The following is a 19,549-nucleotide window of genomic DNA, read 5'->3' on the forward strand; positions in this document are numbered from 1 at the left end:
AGGTCGCCCTGACAGTTAGATGGTTTTAGGCTGAGAATGATTTTTTCCACTTCGAGAGTGGAGACTTTGGAGAAGCTAAAGCGGGAGGCGTTGGGCAGAGTGTGTTGGGGGGTGGGGCGTGGGGCGCGGGGTCGTGTTGGTGGAGTGGGATGGTTTGGCTAGGGAGTCTTTCTTATTTTTGATTTTAGTTTGAATGCTTGTGACTTTGTTGTTAAGGGCATTTTGGACACTGGTGCACCATTGTTTGTCCTTCACACAGGTGTCTGGGGTTAGCACAGGTGTTTCCAGTTCTTTAATGATCGTAAACAACTCTTTGGTGCTGGAGTTGGATTGAGCTATTCTCAGGTTGTACGATTCTTGTTTGGTGGATATGATTTCTTTTTTGTAATTAGACGTTATTTTATTGAGCAATATTTTGTTGTGGTCTGTGGGAGTATGTCTATGTATGTTCCATTTTGCGTTTTTCTAGTCTAAGGGTTTTGAGGTGATTGTAGAACCAGTGGTTAAGATGCTTTTTCGGTTTACGTTTTCTTAGTTTTAATGGTGCAATGGAGTCTAAGGCGGTGCGCATAGTTTTGTTGTAGCCTTCTACCAGGTCATGAGGGCTGGAAGAAGCAGGGAGTTGGTTAAGAGTAGGGAGGATGAGAGGTATCAGTTTTTCCACTGTGATTTTTTTTTTATTTTTTATTTTTTACTTCTCGTGGGGATGGCTGAGGCTAGCACATTGTTGGTGATGGGGCTCGAGGCTTCGAGGGTAAAGGAGAGGAGATGGTGGTCGGACCATGATTGAGGGGAGTTATCGGTAATGGAGGCTGCGCAGTTGTAGTCTGCTACCCAGTCGAGGGTGCTCCCTTTGTTGTGGGTGGGGCCAGATACTTTTTGGGTAAAGCCTAATTCAGAAAGTGTATTATTGATGAGGGTAGCCTGGTGATCTTTGGGGTCTTTAAAGCCTAGGTTGAAGTCCCCTAGGAGGAGGTTTTGGGAGCTGTTTTTCAGGTTATTGGTGAGGATGGTGCTAAGGTTTCCTCTAAGGGTCCGTGAGGCCTGTAGAGTAAGTGAATGGATATCGTTTGGGAATTAGTAGTAGGCAGCTTAGCAGTGAGTGTTTCACAAGATGGTAAGTGCATAGAGGAGTCAAGTCTAATGTTGAGGTGTTTTTGGCAATTACAGCCAGGCCACCAATCTAGATCTTCTGCTAGGATGAGGTCCGCTATGTCTGTAGCGTGGGCTATTATAGAACATGCGTTGATAAGGGCGCCTTTTATGGGTGTGGCAGTGGTTTTGGTGGGGGTGGAGATGGTGGCTGTGTTGTAGGTTTTGTGTTTGGGTGTAGTATTAGGTGGGCTGGTCTTAGGTCTTTCCAATGTGAGGTTGGCGCAGGTGCTAATGGTTGTGGAGCGGTTATTCAGTTTGGACTGGATAGAGTCCCTGGCTCGAGGCTCGTACAGTTTAGGTAATCTGGACCATAATCTGGTATTTCTTTCTGAGAGGCTGCATGGTAGGGTGAATTGGAATGGCATGGTTGTGGCGTGGGGCTCTACGGAAGGTAGTGGAGTGGTGCCTACGGTGGCCAAGCTCAGGGTGGAACTAGGCGGACAAGAGGAATTAATGAGGTGGAGAATAGTTCTCAGAAGCATTGTGAAGATGCCTGGTAGGAACATTTTGTTGGTGGTGGGTGGCAATCAGCAGATGCTGCATATGTGGCTGGGATGTACACGGAAGGCTTTTTAAAGAGAGTTGACACGATGCCTAGATTTGGAGCACAGCGTAAGCTGACACAATACCTAAATGCACTTTTTAGAGTAAGCTGACACAATGCCTAGATTTGGAGTACAAAGTAAGCTGACACAATGCCTAGATTTAATTAAAATTAGCACAGAAAATCCATCATATTCATAGAAAATCATGCAAAATGTGAATCCCCTTCAGTCCCTTATCAAATTCATAGGCAGACTTATGTGTCATGTGAAAGGACAGGTGTGTTTTAACATGGTATCTGTTACTGGAGAATAGTACAACTTCAGCCCAAAACACATGTAGATTGAATAGTGCATGCATATTAGATTGTAAGTGGCACACACACATGGCCATTGAAAGCTGCACATGCATGTTCTGAGAAGTCTGCACATGTGTGTTCAGAGCTGAGTTTCCAAATCCAATTGTTTACATTTAAATGGCCTGCACATAGCCAACAAGCAAAACAATAGGGTTAGTCTACTCTATTAAAACTGGTGCTCTCAGTTAGCCCTGAGTAGGGCTGCACTATAGGGTGCTCCAATTCATGAACGTACATCAAAATTATTGCAATAGATCTTCACAACAAAATTATAATTTGCTTAAAGGAAATGTTTATTCACATACCTTTATACTTCCTTTATCAAATATTATTATTTCATATTCAATGAGGCCAGGCTGAAATTGGCTAGGATTTAATGTACAGTTGCCAATGCATTTCAGTTGAAAAACTTCATCAGGGCGGTACATGATACATTAATTCTCAAATGCCCGCTTTATTTTGCTAATTGATAGCATAAAGTAAATAACCACATATAGATTTAGAATATACATGCAAACACATACCAGTTCAGTGTGCATCAATGTGTCCCAACATGTTGATATAAAAGTTAAAAAAAAATAGAGAAGAGTTTGTGTCAGTGACTATGCATCCATATTTTCAGCGGTATGAAAAATCAATCAGGGAAATGGATTGTACCTTCTGTTTCTTATCACTCTTCAACTGGCGTTGGGAGCGACTAGCTGCAATTTGTGCTCCTGTTAATGCCACCAAAATACTGATCAATAGCTGGCAATTGTTTAGCAAGTATGCGAGGAACGGTGAGGAGAGTTCTTACCTTACTCAGAAAAGAACGCTGCGTTAATGGCGGACGCATTCGCACGAGCGCGAATGCCTGCAAGTGTATTTAAATGTTGCCATGGTGACCTAGAGGCATCGCGCCGCAGCACGTACGCCTTGGGTCCCACCTCCGTGAGTTCACGGTAGGCGGGACTGTCACCATGGAAGCAGATCAACAGTCAAAAGTGAAACTAAAAAAAATGGAGCCACTCTCGTAAGCGGCGGTTCATTGCGTTTCACTAGGCTCCATTGGATAAAGAGCAATTGGAAGGTACTGTTGAGTGTTCTGTCTGAAACAAAAAAATATTAGAAACTAAGGTGGATGTCGCTACGGAATGCCTTTAGAATGTGTGAAATTTACTTAATCATCCTAATGGCCGTGTAATGAACGGCGTTAGGATGTGTTAATTCACTTGTTCAAATGACCATACAATAAGCCGCGAAAAATATGTTAGCAATAGGTTTCAATAACAGTTCTGGTTATGCTTGAAGCTTAAGGAGAACGTTGCTAGGAGGCGGCGTATTAGTAGTGGAAAATCAATGCCACAAGGATGGACTAGTCACATCATAATAATAATGGATAGTTAAGCATGCAAAGCTACAGTTAACACAACTCATAGGGGACACATGATATTCATACTGTACAATTCGAACCTAATATAGATTGCCTAACATGGGCGTATCTCAGGTAAGTATTACAAGTAAATATTTCAAAACCCATGTTTCTAAGTAATCTGTAAAAGTAACTGTTTGAAATAAATCAAGAAAGCATATTCCAACATCTAGTGTTCAAAAGCACATCAGAGGCTGAGAATGATAAGTTCATTAAGTTCATAGTTGTCCCCGATGACATTCTGGAAAAAGTACCAAAGTGAAATTATACTAAACGAAAAAAAACGGTGATCCTGGAATACCACTAAATCGATAAGAGATCAATGAGATTGTCTGTTTATGATCACAAATAGCACATGTAGTTTATTTCTTCATGTATTCCCTTAGGTGTCGGAGAGCCCAATCGATCAATCCAAAATGTTTCTCGTTGATCAAGTCTCTTTTGTAAATTTTCATGTTTATTGAGTTTTTGAACTACTTCAAGAATCACAAATTTTATCTGTGCCAAATTATGATGTTTCTCTTGCCAGTGTCTCGCTATGGCTGAGGTAGCAGGGTGATTTCTTCTACATGAAAAGTGTTCATTCCACCGAATCTTGGCAGTATGTTGTGTTTGACCAACATAAAAAAACACACATGGGCATTTCATCCCATAAATGATGTTCTGGGTGTCACACGTGGCATAATCCATTAATTTAATTTTTTCTACAGAGTGTGGATGATTAATGGTCGATCCTTTCATGATATAGTTGCAATTACTGCAGTTCAAGCACGGGAATGTGCCTACGCGGTCTGTTATCTTCTTCTTGCAAGGTGGTTCGGTATTCACAAACTTGTCTTTCAAGTTTTGACTGCGTTGGTATGCAAAAGTAGGAAGTTCCTTGAATAGATGTTCAATTCTCTGATCGCAAGTTATAGTGTTCCAATTCTTTTTGATTATGGTTTTAATCTGGCTACTTTGTCTAGAGTACTTGGATACAAAGACCAGTGGAGGCGTAGATTCTGTCTTAGTTTTAGGTTTCAGTAGTTCTTCTCTGTCTTGTGTGGCTGTGCGTACAGTGGCTGCCTCTATTTCTACCTTGGTATATCCTCTCGCCAAAAATGTGTCTCCCTTTTCTTTCGCTGCCTCTTGATAGTCTGCAGGATCGCTGACTATCCTTTTGACCCTTAACATTTGACTATAAGGAAGATTTTTAATTAAGCTGGGTTGATGGAAGCTAAGTCTTTGTAAAAGGTTATTACGGTCTGTGCTCTTCCGAAAAATTGTGGTTCGATACTCCTGGTCTGGGATCCTTATTTCAACATCCAAGAAGTGTATGACTTTGTTCGAGTGTTCATGTGTGAACTGAATTCTGGGATCTATACGGTTCAGGTAATTGAAAAAGGCTAGAAGTTCAGGTTCAGTGCTTGTCCAGATGCCAAAAATGTCATCTATACATCTGATCCATATCGCCTTATTGTTATGCCAATGGAGGTTTTTTAACACCTACTCGGTTTCAAACTTATGCATAAATGAATTAGCGTACAAAGGCGCCATGGTGACCCTCATCGCTGTTCCTGCGACTTGAAGGAAGAATTAGTTTTTGTATTGGAAGTAGGAGTTATTGCCAATAATTTCGAGAAGTGCCATTATGAATTCTTTCTGTGCCGGTATTTCATCTTCTTGTAAGAGTAACCATTCCACTGCCTCTCGGCCCTGGTCATGCGGGATGGAAGTATAAAGACTCTTGACATCTATGGTGAAACAGATGTGGTTGGAGTTGAATGGTATAGCTTTGAGTTGTTGTAGGAAATGAGTGGAATCTTTGATATATGTGCTGGTCTTCTGGATGATAGGTTGTAGAAAGTAATCTATATATTTCCGCAACGGTTCCAAAATGCTGTCCATTCTGGCCACAATTGGCCTACTTGGTAGCTTGAGTGGATCTTTATGAACTTTGGGCAAAGTACAAAAGTGCGGTAATTCGTGGATGGGAGTTAGTCAAGAATTTTTTGGTAGTATGGTTATGGTTAATCCATTTCAGTTCTTCTGCTCTTGTTAGTAGTTTTTCTAAGTTATTTTTTATTTCCTCCGTAGGATCAATGTCTACTGGGGCATAGGTGTTGGTATCATTGAGTTGTCTTATACATTCCCGATCATAATCCTGGCTATTCAGTAACGCTAGGCTCCCTCGTTTATCCGCAGATCTGATGGTTATCGATTCATCTCCATATAAATCTCTGATCAGTCTGAATTCATGTGGTTTCATGTTGCGATTTTTGGAGTGACCAAACTTAATTTTTTCAAGGTCTCTGGTGACTTGCTTTTGGAATATTTCAACAAACTGCACATAGCCAATACATTCCCAACCACGCACACGCACATATATACCGGAGCCAAGTGGAACAGATATGTATTGAAGAATGCAATTTTTTCAAGTAACTTCTCTGATACTATACTTGTTTTGATACTGGAGGAAATCAAGTGTTTTGAAGAATTTGGAAATATATGCACCCACTTTCTGAAAAGCAACAATGTTATCTTTGAAGTAAATTGTGTTGCTGAGATAGAAGCAATCCTAGAAAGAGTGCATTTAAAATGCCTAGTATATTTTACATTTATATTTTGGATTATGGAAATCTATGCTAGCATGAGAACCAATTGTGAGATTCATATAGGCAGAGAAAATTTGGTTTGTTGAAACATTGTTTACGGGTATATAACATTATAGTGATTTCCCTGATATAAAGCTGAAGAGTCTTTATTTTGAATGGAGTTATTTCTTTTAAATACATTTTGAGTTTTGAGCAATCACTGTCTGTTTATTGCCCAGAATTGTGGGGTGGTATTGTACATTGTGAATATAAAATTGGTTGTGCTACCCTAGCGGAATCAATAAATTAATAAATATTTCTACAGAGACTAGAAATTAGTCTCATTGCAGTTTCCTCCGCATCCGCCGAACCTCCTACCACTCCCACCCACAATAGAAGATGCCCACAGCAGCATGCAGGAAAGCCTCTTTCTTAAGGAGACCACAGGGACCATCAGCTTTCCTACGATTAACCCTCTGTAGCCCTGAAGTATGCAGCATTTGTCATGCTGTAGTGTCGGGGGCAACAGTAGGAGACTGGTGATACTTGGTAGCGCACCTGAAGCAATCCCATGCTACCACATGGAATGCCAACCTGTGCGAGGTTCAGTGAGAAATTTCCATTTCATTTTTCTGTAAGGTTTTATTCCCCAGTCTGTATCCCCCCTAAAATAGACAATTAAGAAATCCCATGAAAATAAACACAAAATAAAAAAGAAGCTAACAATCCATGTTTATACAGTGCTTTATGCTGGATTCGTCCCACTTCTAAGCACTGAAATAAGAATTGTTATTACGCATTTAACTGTAATCATTTTCTGATAACTTTATTTCCGAGGGCCAAAGAAATTCCTCCGACTACCTTGAGTGAGAAGCATGCACCACTTATTTACTGAGTGACAGAAGGAAACCGATGGACTGGCTGTATGCACAACCACACCTAAACTCTCTTTTTGCAGCAACCCCTCTGCCACTTCTTCTCCTTCCAATTTTTTTTATCCATAACCTTCTCAAATTCCTTACCGTGCTCTCCTTGCAACTGTTGGGTTTTTTAATATAGCGATTTAAAGAGCAAAACTGTTATACCATAGTGCAGTGGGTAATAATTGTCACCAAACTCAATACTTCTCAACTTCTAAACCTCCAAAGGATGAAAGTCCGAGTCAGGGTTTCTGGAATTAAAACTTGTACATCGAGTCCTAGTGTGTAGCTGACCTCGTGTGGTGCACCCAGTGCTCTAGATAACATTTGGAAGTAGAAGTGTTTTACTCATTTCTTTTTTTAAGTTGAGAGTAAAATGAGTTTTAGTGAGTAAAAAGGTTTAGTCCCAGTCCGAATGTGTGCATTTAATAAGTGAATGCAAAGATTTTAACTGTAAAGCTGAAATGTTTTGTAAGAAATATTTATTTACACCAAGTTATTATGTCACATTAAAAGGTACATTGTGTATCAGGCAGTAATAATGGTGGAACACATTCCTGTGGCCCTCCATGTACTACTGGTTCAAACATAGCCATGGAGCTGCGTGGATGAAAGCAGGAGAACAGGATCCTCCTATGTGTCGGTTTCCTATTTTTGTAGTAAGTGGTTTTTTTTTAGTTTTTTTTTTTTTTTTTACTCCCTATTTTTATTTTAGTGGAATATTTGCCTATCTGTAGGGGGTACAAGTGGTGCATACACACCTTAAATGTATGGCTGGGTGCACCAATGTCATTATCAACAGTACATTCTCTTCTATACTGTCCTACAGAAGTAATGGGCCTGCAGAGTAACTGCTGAGTAAAACCATTATATCTAACAATACCAACCAAGACCTGCCCAGTCTTCTCACCTACCATTACTCATTCCTTTAGTATCCTGTTTGCCACAAACGTAGAGTAACTGAGAATACAAGTGATGTTCTGCAATTCTTGAGTTTTTAAATTTTACACACAATGTATTCCTGTACAGTATTTGGCAATTTAATTTCCTCCGTTCAAGTAGCAGAATGCAAAGAGAGGCGAGTGTTCATATTCTCCTCTGGGTTTTACTACAATCCTTTCATAACGTGTGTCAAATCTAGCACCCATTGTTACTGATTCTCTGGAGGGAAGCTTCTCTTACATGGCCAGAGAATGTCAGAAGCTACCCGACTCTGACCTTGGTGGTATCTATATGCGGGAGGACCACATTTATTTTATTTATATATTTATTTCTAGAGCGCCAGAGCCCGCAGGCATCAGGGTGCATTACATAAAGACAAGGACAACGGAAAGTGACGGGACATCAGAGCAAGATTACTGGTTCTGAGTAGATTACTTTACAAGGTCTTTGGCATTTATACAGGTCCTTTATTTGAGCAACAGTCTCTTCAGTTTCTTCCTAAAGGATAGGTAGTTAGGTTCTAACCTTAGGCTGTTTGGGGGCTCATTCCACTTAGATGCTGCTTTTGTAGGGAAGTCTTACCCAAGACCATTGGCTTTTTTGGAGTGTGTTACTTTCACAAACCTTTGTGCCTTGAATCTTAAGGTGTGGCAGGGTTGGTATGTGGTTTTTTGTTTTTTTTAGGTAAACGGGGGCGGATCAAAATATACATTGATGGACAATGGTCATTGCTTTAAAGGTAATGCGGTCTTCCAGGGCTAACCAATGAAGGGACTTTCTGTCTTCTGTGATATGTTCCCCCCTTTTTACCTGGTGATTGTCCTCACTGCATTGTTCTGTATGATCTGGCATTGTTTGATGCATTTTTTATTAGCCCCCATTAGCAGTGCATTCCCGTAGTCCAGTCTAGATAAGATTGTGGCTCTGGCGATAATGGTGCTGTTTTGTTTACTCAGTACTGGCCTGATGCAACTGAGCAGCCTTTGGTGGTATCAGCAATTGTTTTTCATATGTTACATGGGCATCGGCTCCCAGGGATGTTTGCAGGTAGATTCCTAATGTCTTGACTTTTGTCAGAGATCCCTATATTTGTGTCTTTGATCTTAAAGGAGGTGTAATCTGTGACTAGTTTACCTCTTGCCTGGGATGATCCAACGATCATGAGCTCAGTCTTGCTTCCGTTGAGGCAAAGCCAGTTTGTCATCATCCAGGCTTCAATGGAGCTGTAAATGCAAGCAAGCTTATTATTGTCAGTGATACGACAGCCGGTCAGTTCGATGACTAGGTGTGTATCGTCGGTGAAATTTGTAAAAAAGACCCCTAAGTATGCTAATGGGGTACATAGACACCTCAAATAGAGATTTAAAAGAGGGGTGATAGGCTGGCCCCCTGGGTTATGCCACAATGTATAAGTCGGGGTAAGGAGCTCCATCTTTAAGGAAGGATGTTACCCAGTCTATAGCTTCCCGAGAACAATTTCCTGATTTGTCTAGAGCTTCGTGTAGTTTTTGATGGTCGAGCAGATCAAATGCTGCTGAGCGGTCTAATAATATCAGCATCCCTGCTTTTCCCTCGTTTAGGATACTAAGCATTTTGGTCTGAAGGTCGAGCAGGGCTGTCTCCATACAATGTGCTCCTCTAAAGCTCGATTGTTGGGTGTGTAGGAGGCTGTTCCTGTCGACATAATCTTGGAGTTGGATAGTAGCAACCTTGTCCAAGATTTTCAGGAGAAAGTTACAGTTCGTTATTTGACGGAGATTGGAAGGGTCATGTTGATCTAATCAAAGTTTTTTGACTATAGGTGTAACAGTAGCTGTTTTAATTACAGTAGGGACCTTGTTGTCTCTAAACGAAGCATTCACCATTCTACGAAGATAAGAGGCAAAAGTCCCAGCATTGTCCAGTATGAGCTTGGGAGGTGATATATTTTCAGAGCAGGCTGTACATCTGATGGTAGAAGGTACAGAGTTCATGTTGTCTAGGGAGATAAGGGAGAACTTGAATGTACTCCTCTCTTGAGGGTTATGCTTCAAGTTATCCGGGAATTGGTGTGGCTGGACGTCCACCTAACGGGATTTTATGGCTTTGCTGGCTTTTTGAATTTTATTGTAAAAGGCTGTTTAAACCTTCTCACAGTCTTCGTGTGATGGCAGAAATGGAGGGGACAGCGTCAGAGGTTTTTCTACCGATTTCAGAATCTGGAACAATTTGCCAGTCGAGCTGGAAGCAGCAGTGATTTTTTCATTGTAATAGTTTTTCTTTGCTTCCATCAGTTTTATTTTCTATATAGGCAAGCCAGTTCCTTCCATTTATTCTTGTAGTTGTCTGTGGAATTATTTTGCCACTTTCTCTCCCATTTCCTTTTTTCCTTTTTGAGTGTACAGGTTTCAGCATTAAACCAATTCTGATGATTAGGATTGGGTCTAACCTGCTTACTTTTGATGGGAGCATGTTGGTCGATAAGCTTTTGCCAGGGGGTGGGGGGCAGGGAGGGAGGTTCGCGAGGGAGACACACTGTGGAACGCAGCATGGAGACTGACAGGAATGGTGTGCAGAGAGACCGGGTCAGGAGAAGCTCGCTGCTTTATTGCTACAGGCAACTGGAACCGCCAGAAGCAAAATAAGGCAAAGTGGGAGCCAAACGGCTAACTGGATGCACTCACCAATCAGTGAACTGAAGGGGGAAAAAGACGGAAAGATGCGAGGAACACCAAAGCTGCCTGGTAAGCCCTGGGAGAGCAAATTGGTTACCGGAGCGCATGAGGGTGAATATTGCATACTATTAACAGCGCAAAAGAACCCAGATAAAGTAATTGGAGGAACTGATAAGAATACAAACAGTGTTAAGAAAGGGTTGTGACGCAAAACCTGGAAAGAATAATTGATACGGATACAAGCTTTGTTAACAGAGGGTTGGTGGCCCAATATTGGAAAGGCATCATTTCCTGGATAAAAGAAAGAATGCGTGGAGAATAGAAAATCCCTGGCAGGATAGTGAACCAGGCAAATAGTGAGTCTGGGATTCACAACCATGAGAAGATATAAAAAACCTGTCAGGAGAGTAACCAGACACAGTGCGAAGTGAGAAGAGAAGTAAACTTAAAATTGTGGAACAGTGATAATGCATTCAAAAGGGAAGAGTCCTAACCCTTTTAAGGATCAGTAATAGTCGCAATACCCTGGTAGGAGAGTACACCAGGGGCAGAAAGAGGAACAGTCAATGGAAAAGGGAAGAGACATACCCTTTTTAGACTAATTGAAATACAAAGTTTGAGGAATTGAACATTCAAATGAATTGTGCGTTTAAAAAAGACTTGAGGAAAGAGTCTTCCCCGTAAACAAACGTGAACTGTGATAAAGTGACATTTAAACTATCAGCAGGAATCTAGGGGAAGGGAGACCCCCTTTCCTGGTGAAACCTTATTGCTTTTCTTTTCAACACCTTAGAACTTTGTTTGGAACTGTGAAAAATGGCTATAGGTGCCTATCTTATAGAAATCCACTTTTTACACTTTATATTGAGTTTATGTGTAAGTGTCAGCTTAGGGTTTTTAGACACAGGACAGAGGACGCTCTTTGTTTCAACATCCTGACCCAGACGTTCCTTAGTTTTGTTGAGCCAAGGAAACCACTTTTAGGATTAGGGATAGATAGGATTTCTCCCAACGTCCTTATTGTTTTATGGAAATAAAAGTTTATAACCAACACTTAACATGCCACTGTGTCTGGCTTAGGTCGCACGTTCGTAGTCCCTGTTTGACACAGCATGAAGCTTGTTATTGTGCATGCACAAAAAAGCAAACTTCTTTGCACCTGTAGCAAGCACAAGTCCAGAACTACACACTTTTAAAAGGGTTTATTTTGTGTTCAAGTTTATTATCATGGCAGACTGGAAAACTAAATGGGAGTATAGGGCGTTGGAGATGCAGATTCACATATTGCACTGCAAATAACCCATACTCCTACATCCCATCCCCTTTCCTCCATACATTTTGGACGTTCAGTCTTTCGGGACGGTACAAGAGCTTTTAGTAGCACCAGGTAACAATTTTTGTCACAAAACACTCAGAACCTATTCAAGGCATCAGTCACACGGCCCTCGTCCTGAGGTATCAGTGGTGATGCAGTTAGAATTGTCGTGGTCTATGAACTCGCTACCTTCAGAAATGGAACCATCTGCCTCCTCAGCCACAGCTCCCACCACTTCAACAGTTACTTCTACAGAGACACCCCCAAAGTTCATGCCTAGCGCTTCTCTGGGCTGCAATCGCTTTGTACCAAGGATAGAATCGCCAGCACCCACTTGCATGTCTCTGCCACCAACTCTATCTTTCCCTTCCACATCATCTCCACTATACTACGTGGACCCGTGAATGTGAAGACCACCATTGCAACTTATTTAGACTGAGGGCCTCATCACGAGTTGGGTGGTAGCCCTTAAATGTGGCAGTAACACTATTACCGCTGCATTTAATGGTCTGCCCAATCACGAGTCTGGCAGCATTTACCCCCAGCTCTAAGCTGGGGATAAATGCGCCAACCTAATGCCCATTTGTGTGGCGCCTTTAGCGCACGCTAATTGCGCTGAAAATGCTGCATTGGGTCCAATGGACCCAGTGGGGAATGGGGAATATCCATTACCGCCCAACCCTTGATCCGGCGCTAATAGCGCCGGACCAGGTGCTGGTAACGCTAACAGCCCTGGCGGAATCCTGCCGGGATACCGGCCAACTCGTGATGAGGCCCTGATTCTTGGTCAAGGCCATTGGCACCTCAAAGACCACTACCTCAACCACAGGCCAGAACCAGGCAAAGGTTGAGGACTCCTTCTTTGCCAGGTTTCAGGTGCTCATGCACTCTGATCCTATGAAGGAGTACTTCAGAGGTCTTCTTCAAGACCATGGGGCTTATCAGGAGTTGTGCGGTATCCCTGCGGTAAATGCATCAGGATACCGCCCAACACTATTAGCGTTACCGCAACTCGGTCCAGCGCAATTAGTGCTGGATCCGGAGTTGCAGGGGGGCAGGAAGTCCCCATTCCCATTGGGCCCATTGGACCCAATGGGGGATATTGGGTGCAATTGCGCCACAGCAATAGCACCACAATTGGGCGGAAACTCACCAGATTTACCTCCAGCTCAAAGCTGGGGGTGAGCCTGGGCCACTTTCCGCCCAACTCCTAGTTGGGCAGAGTGGTAATGCGGTAGTAATAGCGTTACTGCCGCATTTGTACCGCTCCGCCCAACTTATGATGAGGCCCCTTATTCTGAAGCCAGTAAAGCCTCTTGATGCAATGTACCTTCACCTCCATAGCCGCCTAATGCACCAGAGGTATCTCTGGCCCCACAACCACCCACTCCAGATACTGCGCCAGATATAGTGGCTCCCACGGACCTGGACGAGCCATCAATAGGAGATGAGGAGGAGATGCCTTCCTCAGCTAGAGCCTTTTAAGAAAGGCTCATGGACCTGATGGGCTTTCTTGAGATCCCCATTCCAGAGCCTCCACCATCAGAGGCACAGTTCTGGCAGGGGGTCATGCCATAAAGTCATTGAAGAGGTTGCGGTAGGTTTGCACAAAGACTTACTGGCAGAAGCAAAAAAGGTTTGGGCCAATACTCACCCTATAAAGCCCACAAATAAGGAGATCGACTTAAGGTGCAGTCAGAGGAAGTGAATTTAGCATCTTGCCCTCAGCCGCGGCCTTGGATGGTTACAGCTGAAACCATGTTTTCAAGGCCAACTTCATCCACTTTCACCAAATCTCAAGTATTTAGAGAGGATAGGGCACTAGAGACCCTGAGGGTAAAAAAGTATTTGCCAATTCTGCACTTCAGCTCAGGCAGACCAACGCAACTGCTATCTTGGCAGCTCGAAATCGGAGATTATGGAAAGGCATGACTGAATTTGAAAGGTTTATTCCTTCTGAACATTTGGAGCAGTTCAAAGGCAGCCTGGCAGATGCACAGATAAATGCTCAAGATCTTTTGGAGGCAGCATCACACCATGTGGATTCCTCCTCAAGGAGTAGTAGCAGACGGCACCGATATACCGGCAGACAAGCGTGACTTCACACCATCAAGTTTACGAAAGAAGGGCAAGACAAAGTCCTCGGCCTCCAATTTCACTGGATAGATTTATTCCACAGTACTAATGACAAGGAGCTACATATAAAGAAAGAGAGTGTGCTCACTGCCAAATCCTTGTTGGTCCCGACTAAAGCACCAGCGTTCAAGCCACTGTGCAGCTCTAGGCTGGGATTGCATTCCCGATCCTTTCCTTTCTTCTGCAAGTTCCAGGAGCATAACGCGAGGCAACAGGACAGTTCGCCTAGCACACAAAGGGGGAGGGGGGATAAAAGTAGACGACATCGGGAAGATGTTTTTTTTCACTCCTAACCTCCATCTGCTCATCTTCAGCAGCTGGCAAGTCTTCTAAGGGATGGTGCTTGCTGCTTGCTGCTTGGTCCCACCTGACTCTAGTAGGGGGCGAGGTGGCGAATGGGAGGATTTCCAAATACATTGAGGCCTGGCGGATCATCACATTGGAGCCTTGGGTGCTGCTGGTAGCTAGCACAGGATTCAGGCTTCCACTCCCTCCATCCCTCCACTCCCTTTGACTCCTGCTTCCCGCCCTCCCTTGATCCAGTTGGGGTCTCCCATCCTGAGTCAGAAAGTCTCAAAGCTCATCAAGATGAGGGCCTTGGAGCAGGTACCAAAGTTTGCCAGGGCTTCTATTCTCAGCTTATTATGCTGCCAAAATCAAACCAGGCAGGCGTGTGCACCACCTGTCAGGACTGGCGGGTGGAGATTATGGAACTACTGGAGGCATTGACCTGTGCTGGGTAATGCTCTAGTCCTCAACAAACATGGCGCCCTGCCCTATAAATTCAGACTCCGCCCTCCCTGCCAGTGCGTTGTATCTGTGTTTCTTCCTGTTACTGTGTTTCTTCCTGTTACTGCGCTCCGTACACTCGTATACCTACTCGTGAAACTCTTGTGTGTTTGCATTCTTCCATTTCCCTCTATCGTTTTTCCTTACTTCGCAGTCATTATTCTGCTGCCTTTTGCCTTCTCTCTTGATTTCTTTATTTCACGGCTTTCTATCCGTGTATCCCTGCTGCTCTCGCCCATTTAGGTAATAAGCAGCGTTTGTTTATTTTCACCTGCTTTATACGCCTGCGAGCCTTTGTATCCTTTTCTTTATTGAATTACTTACTTTCACAGCACCTCGCCGTTTACTTTGCTGCTTTCCCCTGCCGTGCACGTCAGCAGCGTTCACAATCCTTTTCTTTATTTATTAAATACTTACTTTCTCAGCTCCTGGCCATTAAACACCGCTGCTTCCCCCTGCCTTGCACGTTAGCAGCGTTCGCTATTCTTTTCTTGTTTTCATACTTTTATTTTCACGGCGCCTGTCCGTTCGGCTCTGCTGCCCTCGCCTGCCACGCATTGAGCAGCTTAGCCTTTCTTTTCTTTCCTTGCCGTACAGTACAAGGTACCTGCCGGCCAACTAATTTCATTGCTGTGTCTGTTAATTCTGACCGAGGTTTGTTTCTATTAGCTTTCTCTTGACGGTTCTAGTACTTGTCCTCCTGATATTATTCTTTCTTCCTTTCTTCTGAGTTTCTTCCTTTCCCGGATTCCTCTTCTGTTGGTTGGCTCTTCCAAACCTGTCTGACAGTTGTTCATGCTGAACTTTGGTCTTTGGATACATGCATCACCTCTGAGAAACTCAATTATATCGAGGGTTTTTTCTGCCTCCCGCCTTTTTCCCTGGGGTGAGGCTGGCCCCCTGGGGTTCCCCGAGTACAGGTTCTCATTTCTGTCAAGGTGGCCTCCGGAGGTGCCAGACCTTATTTACACGAGCGAAGGGGACCGAAACTCAAGGATCAAAAACCCAAGAAGAAGGATCAAAAGATGACTGAAGCGGCTCTTAAGGATTACACCTCTGAGGATTCAGGTGAGGAGAAGGGGGAAATGGATCCTGAGCCTGACACCACCCTGGATTTGGCAGACTTCAATCTGTCTTTACCCCTACAAACATTCAAGATTATCAGTCCAACACAGATCTAGTCTGCTCGTCAGAAGGGAGAATGGGTAACTTCATCCCGATTTATTTTTGTTATTTTTTTTGGCCTTCCCGTCAACAGTTCGCAATGATTTTGGTGGTAGGATCCCGTTATCAGTATCAAGTATTTTAGCCTCAATTCAGCACCTGGGGTGTTCACAAAAATGATGACAGCAGTTGCAGCCTGCCTTCATCTCCATGGCGTCCATGTATACCCATACTTGGACGACCTGTTGGTGATGGCCCAGCCCCAGGAGGTGGTGGAGGCACAACTCTTATCTTCAGGATGCACTGTTCCATCTGAGCGTAGCAGTTAATTGGGAGAAATCATGCTTTACAGCGTCCTAATGCCTGATCTTTATAGGGTTTCTCTGGGACACTCGACAAGCCAGGATCTTTCCAACATCGGAAAGAATTATGGACCTGCATAGAACGTGTTTGTTGTTTCTCACATCAGACAGCGCAAGCGCCTGGTGGTTGCAGCGACTGCTGGACCTCATGGCGTCTTATGTGGATGTGGTTCCTCTGGCTTGATTAAAGATGCACATATCTCAATTCATGTTGAGACTGTCTTGGTCTCAAGTGGTGGATCCTCAGTCACAAAAAATACAGATTCCTTTGGAGTTGCATCAGAATTTGAATTGGTGATTCAATCCCCAAAATCATACGCAGTTCCCTTCTGAGACCCTTCCCTGCAGGCAGTCATCACTACAGATTCCTCCCTGTTGTGCTGGGGGGGTAACCATGGATCAGCTACAGATATTCGATCTTTAATTAGCAGAAAATCGAACACATCATATCAACTTCTTGGAACTGAAAGCCATTTTTCTGGCATTGAAGGCTTTCCTCCCAAATATTCAGAGCAGGTCAGTGTCTATACGAACAAACAACTTGCTTTCGTTATTTTACACAAGCACACAAGGAGGAACCAGATGACCTCCGCTCATCCTGTTAGTCTTGCAGATATGGGAATGGGCCATCCATCATGGGATATGCCTACAAGTGCTACATCTGCTGGGAGCAGTGAACAAAGAAGCGGATCAGTTGAGCAGGCTAGTAGAAGCCAACCAGGAGCGACAATGCCATAGTTAGGAGGTCTCAATCCTGTTCACCTTGTGGGAGCGGAAGGGGGTTCCCTCAATTGGATCTCTTTGCCACACTACTTAAACAGTGCACTAAGCATTCAGAGAGGGACAGGTAATCGTTTCTCAAGGTAATGCTCTGGAGATCCAGTGGGACAGAATGATGGCGTACACCTTTCCTCCTCTGCCACGTATTCTTCAAGCCCCTGAAGGTTCTGGGGAGCAGCGTCATGCTCCCTCACATTTGTGAATCTGTGGTGGCCAGCCACAGTCTGGTTCTCAGATCTAGTGATCATATCCATGGGTTCCCCGAACTTCCTTCTGGATCTGCTGGACTTGCTATCTCAGGAGGTGGGCAAGATAAATCACCCCTCCCTACAATAAATGAACTTGGCAGCATGGCACCTGAAGTTGGGTTCCTAGATCATTTGGGGTTTTCAGAGAATTACATGCAAATTCTACAGGTGGCAAGGAAAAATTCCACGAGAGCCCAGTATAAAATTAAGGGGCTTAGATTTTGATACTCGAGTTTGAAAGAAAACAAGGATCCTCTCACTGCCCCATTAGACTAAGTGTTTTCCTCCATTTTGAGTCTGGTAGCATCTGATAATAAGGTGGAAACGTACAGAAAGTATCTATCAGCGCCAGGCGCATACCTCAATTCCAACTACCAATGCTTCTTGATGTCAAACCCAGTTGTGAAATTACCTTTTATTGGACTGTCTGCTTTTTTTCAGAGTCCAACCCCTGCATCCCAAATGGGATCTAAATGTGGTTCTCATCTCGATATGTCAAAAGCCATTTGAACCAATGGGGACATCTGACAGAAGACTGCCTTCTTGGTGGTGGTTACATCCGCCAGAAAGATAAGCGAGGTCTAGACTCTATAGATGAACAATTTACGGTCTTGCATCGAGACAAAAAGTGCATCTTCATACTCCTTCATCCTTCCTTCTTAAGGTACTATCATCATTCCATATTAACCTAGAGATATCCTTCCAGATATGGAATCCGTGGCTGAAAGAGTCCTTCATTCGTTGGACTTTGGGAGGGCCTTAAAGCTTTAACTGGAGAGGATCAAAGACCTTTGGAAATCCTCAGTTACTTGTAACCTTTGGGGTTACAAATAGTGGTTCTCTAGATGGACTGTGGTGTGCCTCTTACAGAGTTACATATTGCAAAAATGGTCTCAACCTAACGGGTTTCATGCTCACCTAGTCAGAACCACAGTGGTTTTGGTCGATTTTCAAATGCATGTCCTTTGGTACTCCATCATGAAAGCAGCACCCCAGGCTCCCCACCGGCCTTCTGCAAAGACTATTTGCTTGACTGGAATGAGCGGATGCTCAATTTGGACAGGCAGTCCTTACGAACCTCTTCAGTTATGTTGGGAATAGGACCCTCCACCCAGCGGGAGGGAGATGTGTTTGTGATTGTGAAGCTCCCAAAAGTATGTAGGAAAGTGGACGGGGACGTAAGAAAGTTACTCACCCTAGTGACTAGTGTACTCATAGTCCATAGTCCCCGCTCCTCCATACCCCCACCCGTCATCTCCCTAAAATGCCTTGGCTTTCAGTCAGAAGCAGCCCTATATCATTTGAAAAGGACTGATGTCCTGTGACCACTCATGCACCAGGCCCGCATAGCAACTCTACAGGGAAAAACATTATTTGTAAGGTTCTACACAAATCTCCAATCCCGTCCTGAAGGACAGAATGCCCCAATAGTATGGGAAAAGGGAACTATGGACTAGCGGTACAGTCGTCACTACGGTGAGTATCCTTTTCTGTCCCGCTTTGTTTGAGTGAACGTTGTCTATGACCAGGCTCGGACTGGACTATAGGGCAATACCCGAACCAAAAAACACAAATTGCTAGTGCGGGGCAGTTTTTTGGGTCAAAGTGTGCCAATGTGGGCCAGTTTGATGAGTTGCTTCACTATGCGGTTAGTTGTTTTGACCAGTATTGCTGAATAAATATTTTTTAAATTGCACAATTTGCATTACATTTTACCCAAAAACTCCCCCTTGGGTACTATTCAAACAGTCTGTCACTAAAAGAATGAATCGATATTTGCAACTGTGAGACACTTTTTCATTGTTTCCCGAGAAACCTTTATGCCCCAGTCCGACCCAGTCTATGACAAGTCCTCTTAGTATAAAGACATGCTTTCAGTGCTCAGCAAGAAGTGTCCGGAACACCATGTGTACCACAGTCATCCCCGCATGCTGGCTCTGCCGGTGTTGTGCTATAGTGCATCTGGTCGAAGTGAGAGCGGCGAGCTGCCATGAGCCAGCAAACAGGCCCCCATGTTTAGCCTTAATCCTGATAGTACCTTCTGGTATTTGGTAAATGCCCAGACTGGCAAAGCGTTTCAAGCCTGAGGGAGGACAGTGCGTGGGCCTCGCCCTTTCCAGTGTGGTGTCACGTGCCCAGATACTTCCGGGTCACGTGGCACCCGGAAATAAAGGAATCACTGGAACTGACGTTAGAGCG

The 19,549-nt window shown here is 43.8% G+C and overlaps 1 protein-coding gene across 1 annotated transcript in view; it reads left to right on the forward strand.

Annotated features, from left to right (window-relative positions):
* The window catches only part of LOC138491244 (hexokinase-2), a 388,662-nt gene that overhangs the window by 89,572 nt on the left and 279,541 nt on the right, over nt 1–19,549 (forward strand). The gene's annotated exons all lie outside the window — the stretch shown is intronic.

Source organism: Ambystoma mexicanum, chromosome 10 (genome assembly GCF_040938575.1).
Source record: "Ambystoma mexicanum isolate Mex_15411 chromosome 10, UKY_AmexF1_1, whole genome shotgun sequence".
NCBI lineage: Eukaryota > Metazoa > Chordata > Amphibia > Caudata > Ambystomatidae > Ambystoma > Ambystoma mexicanum.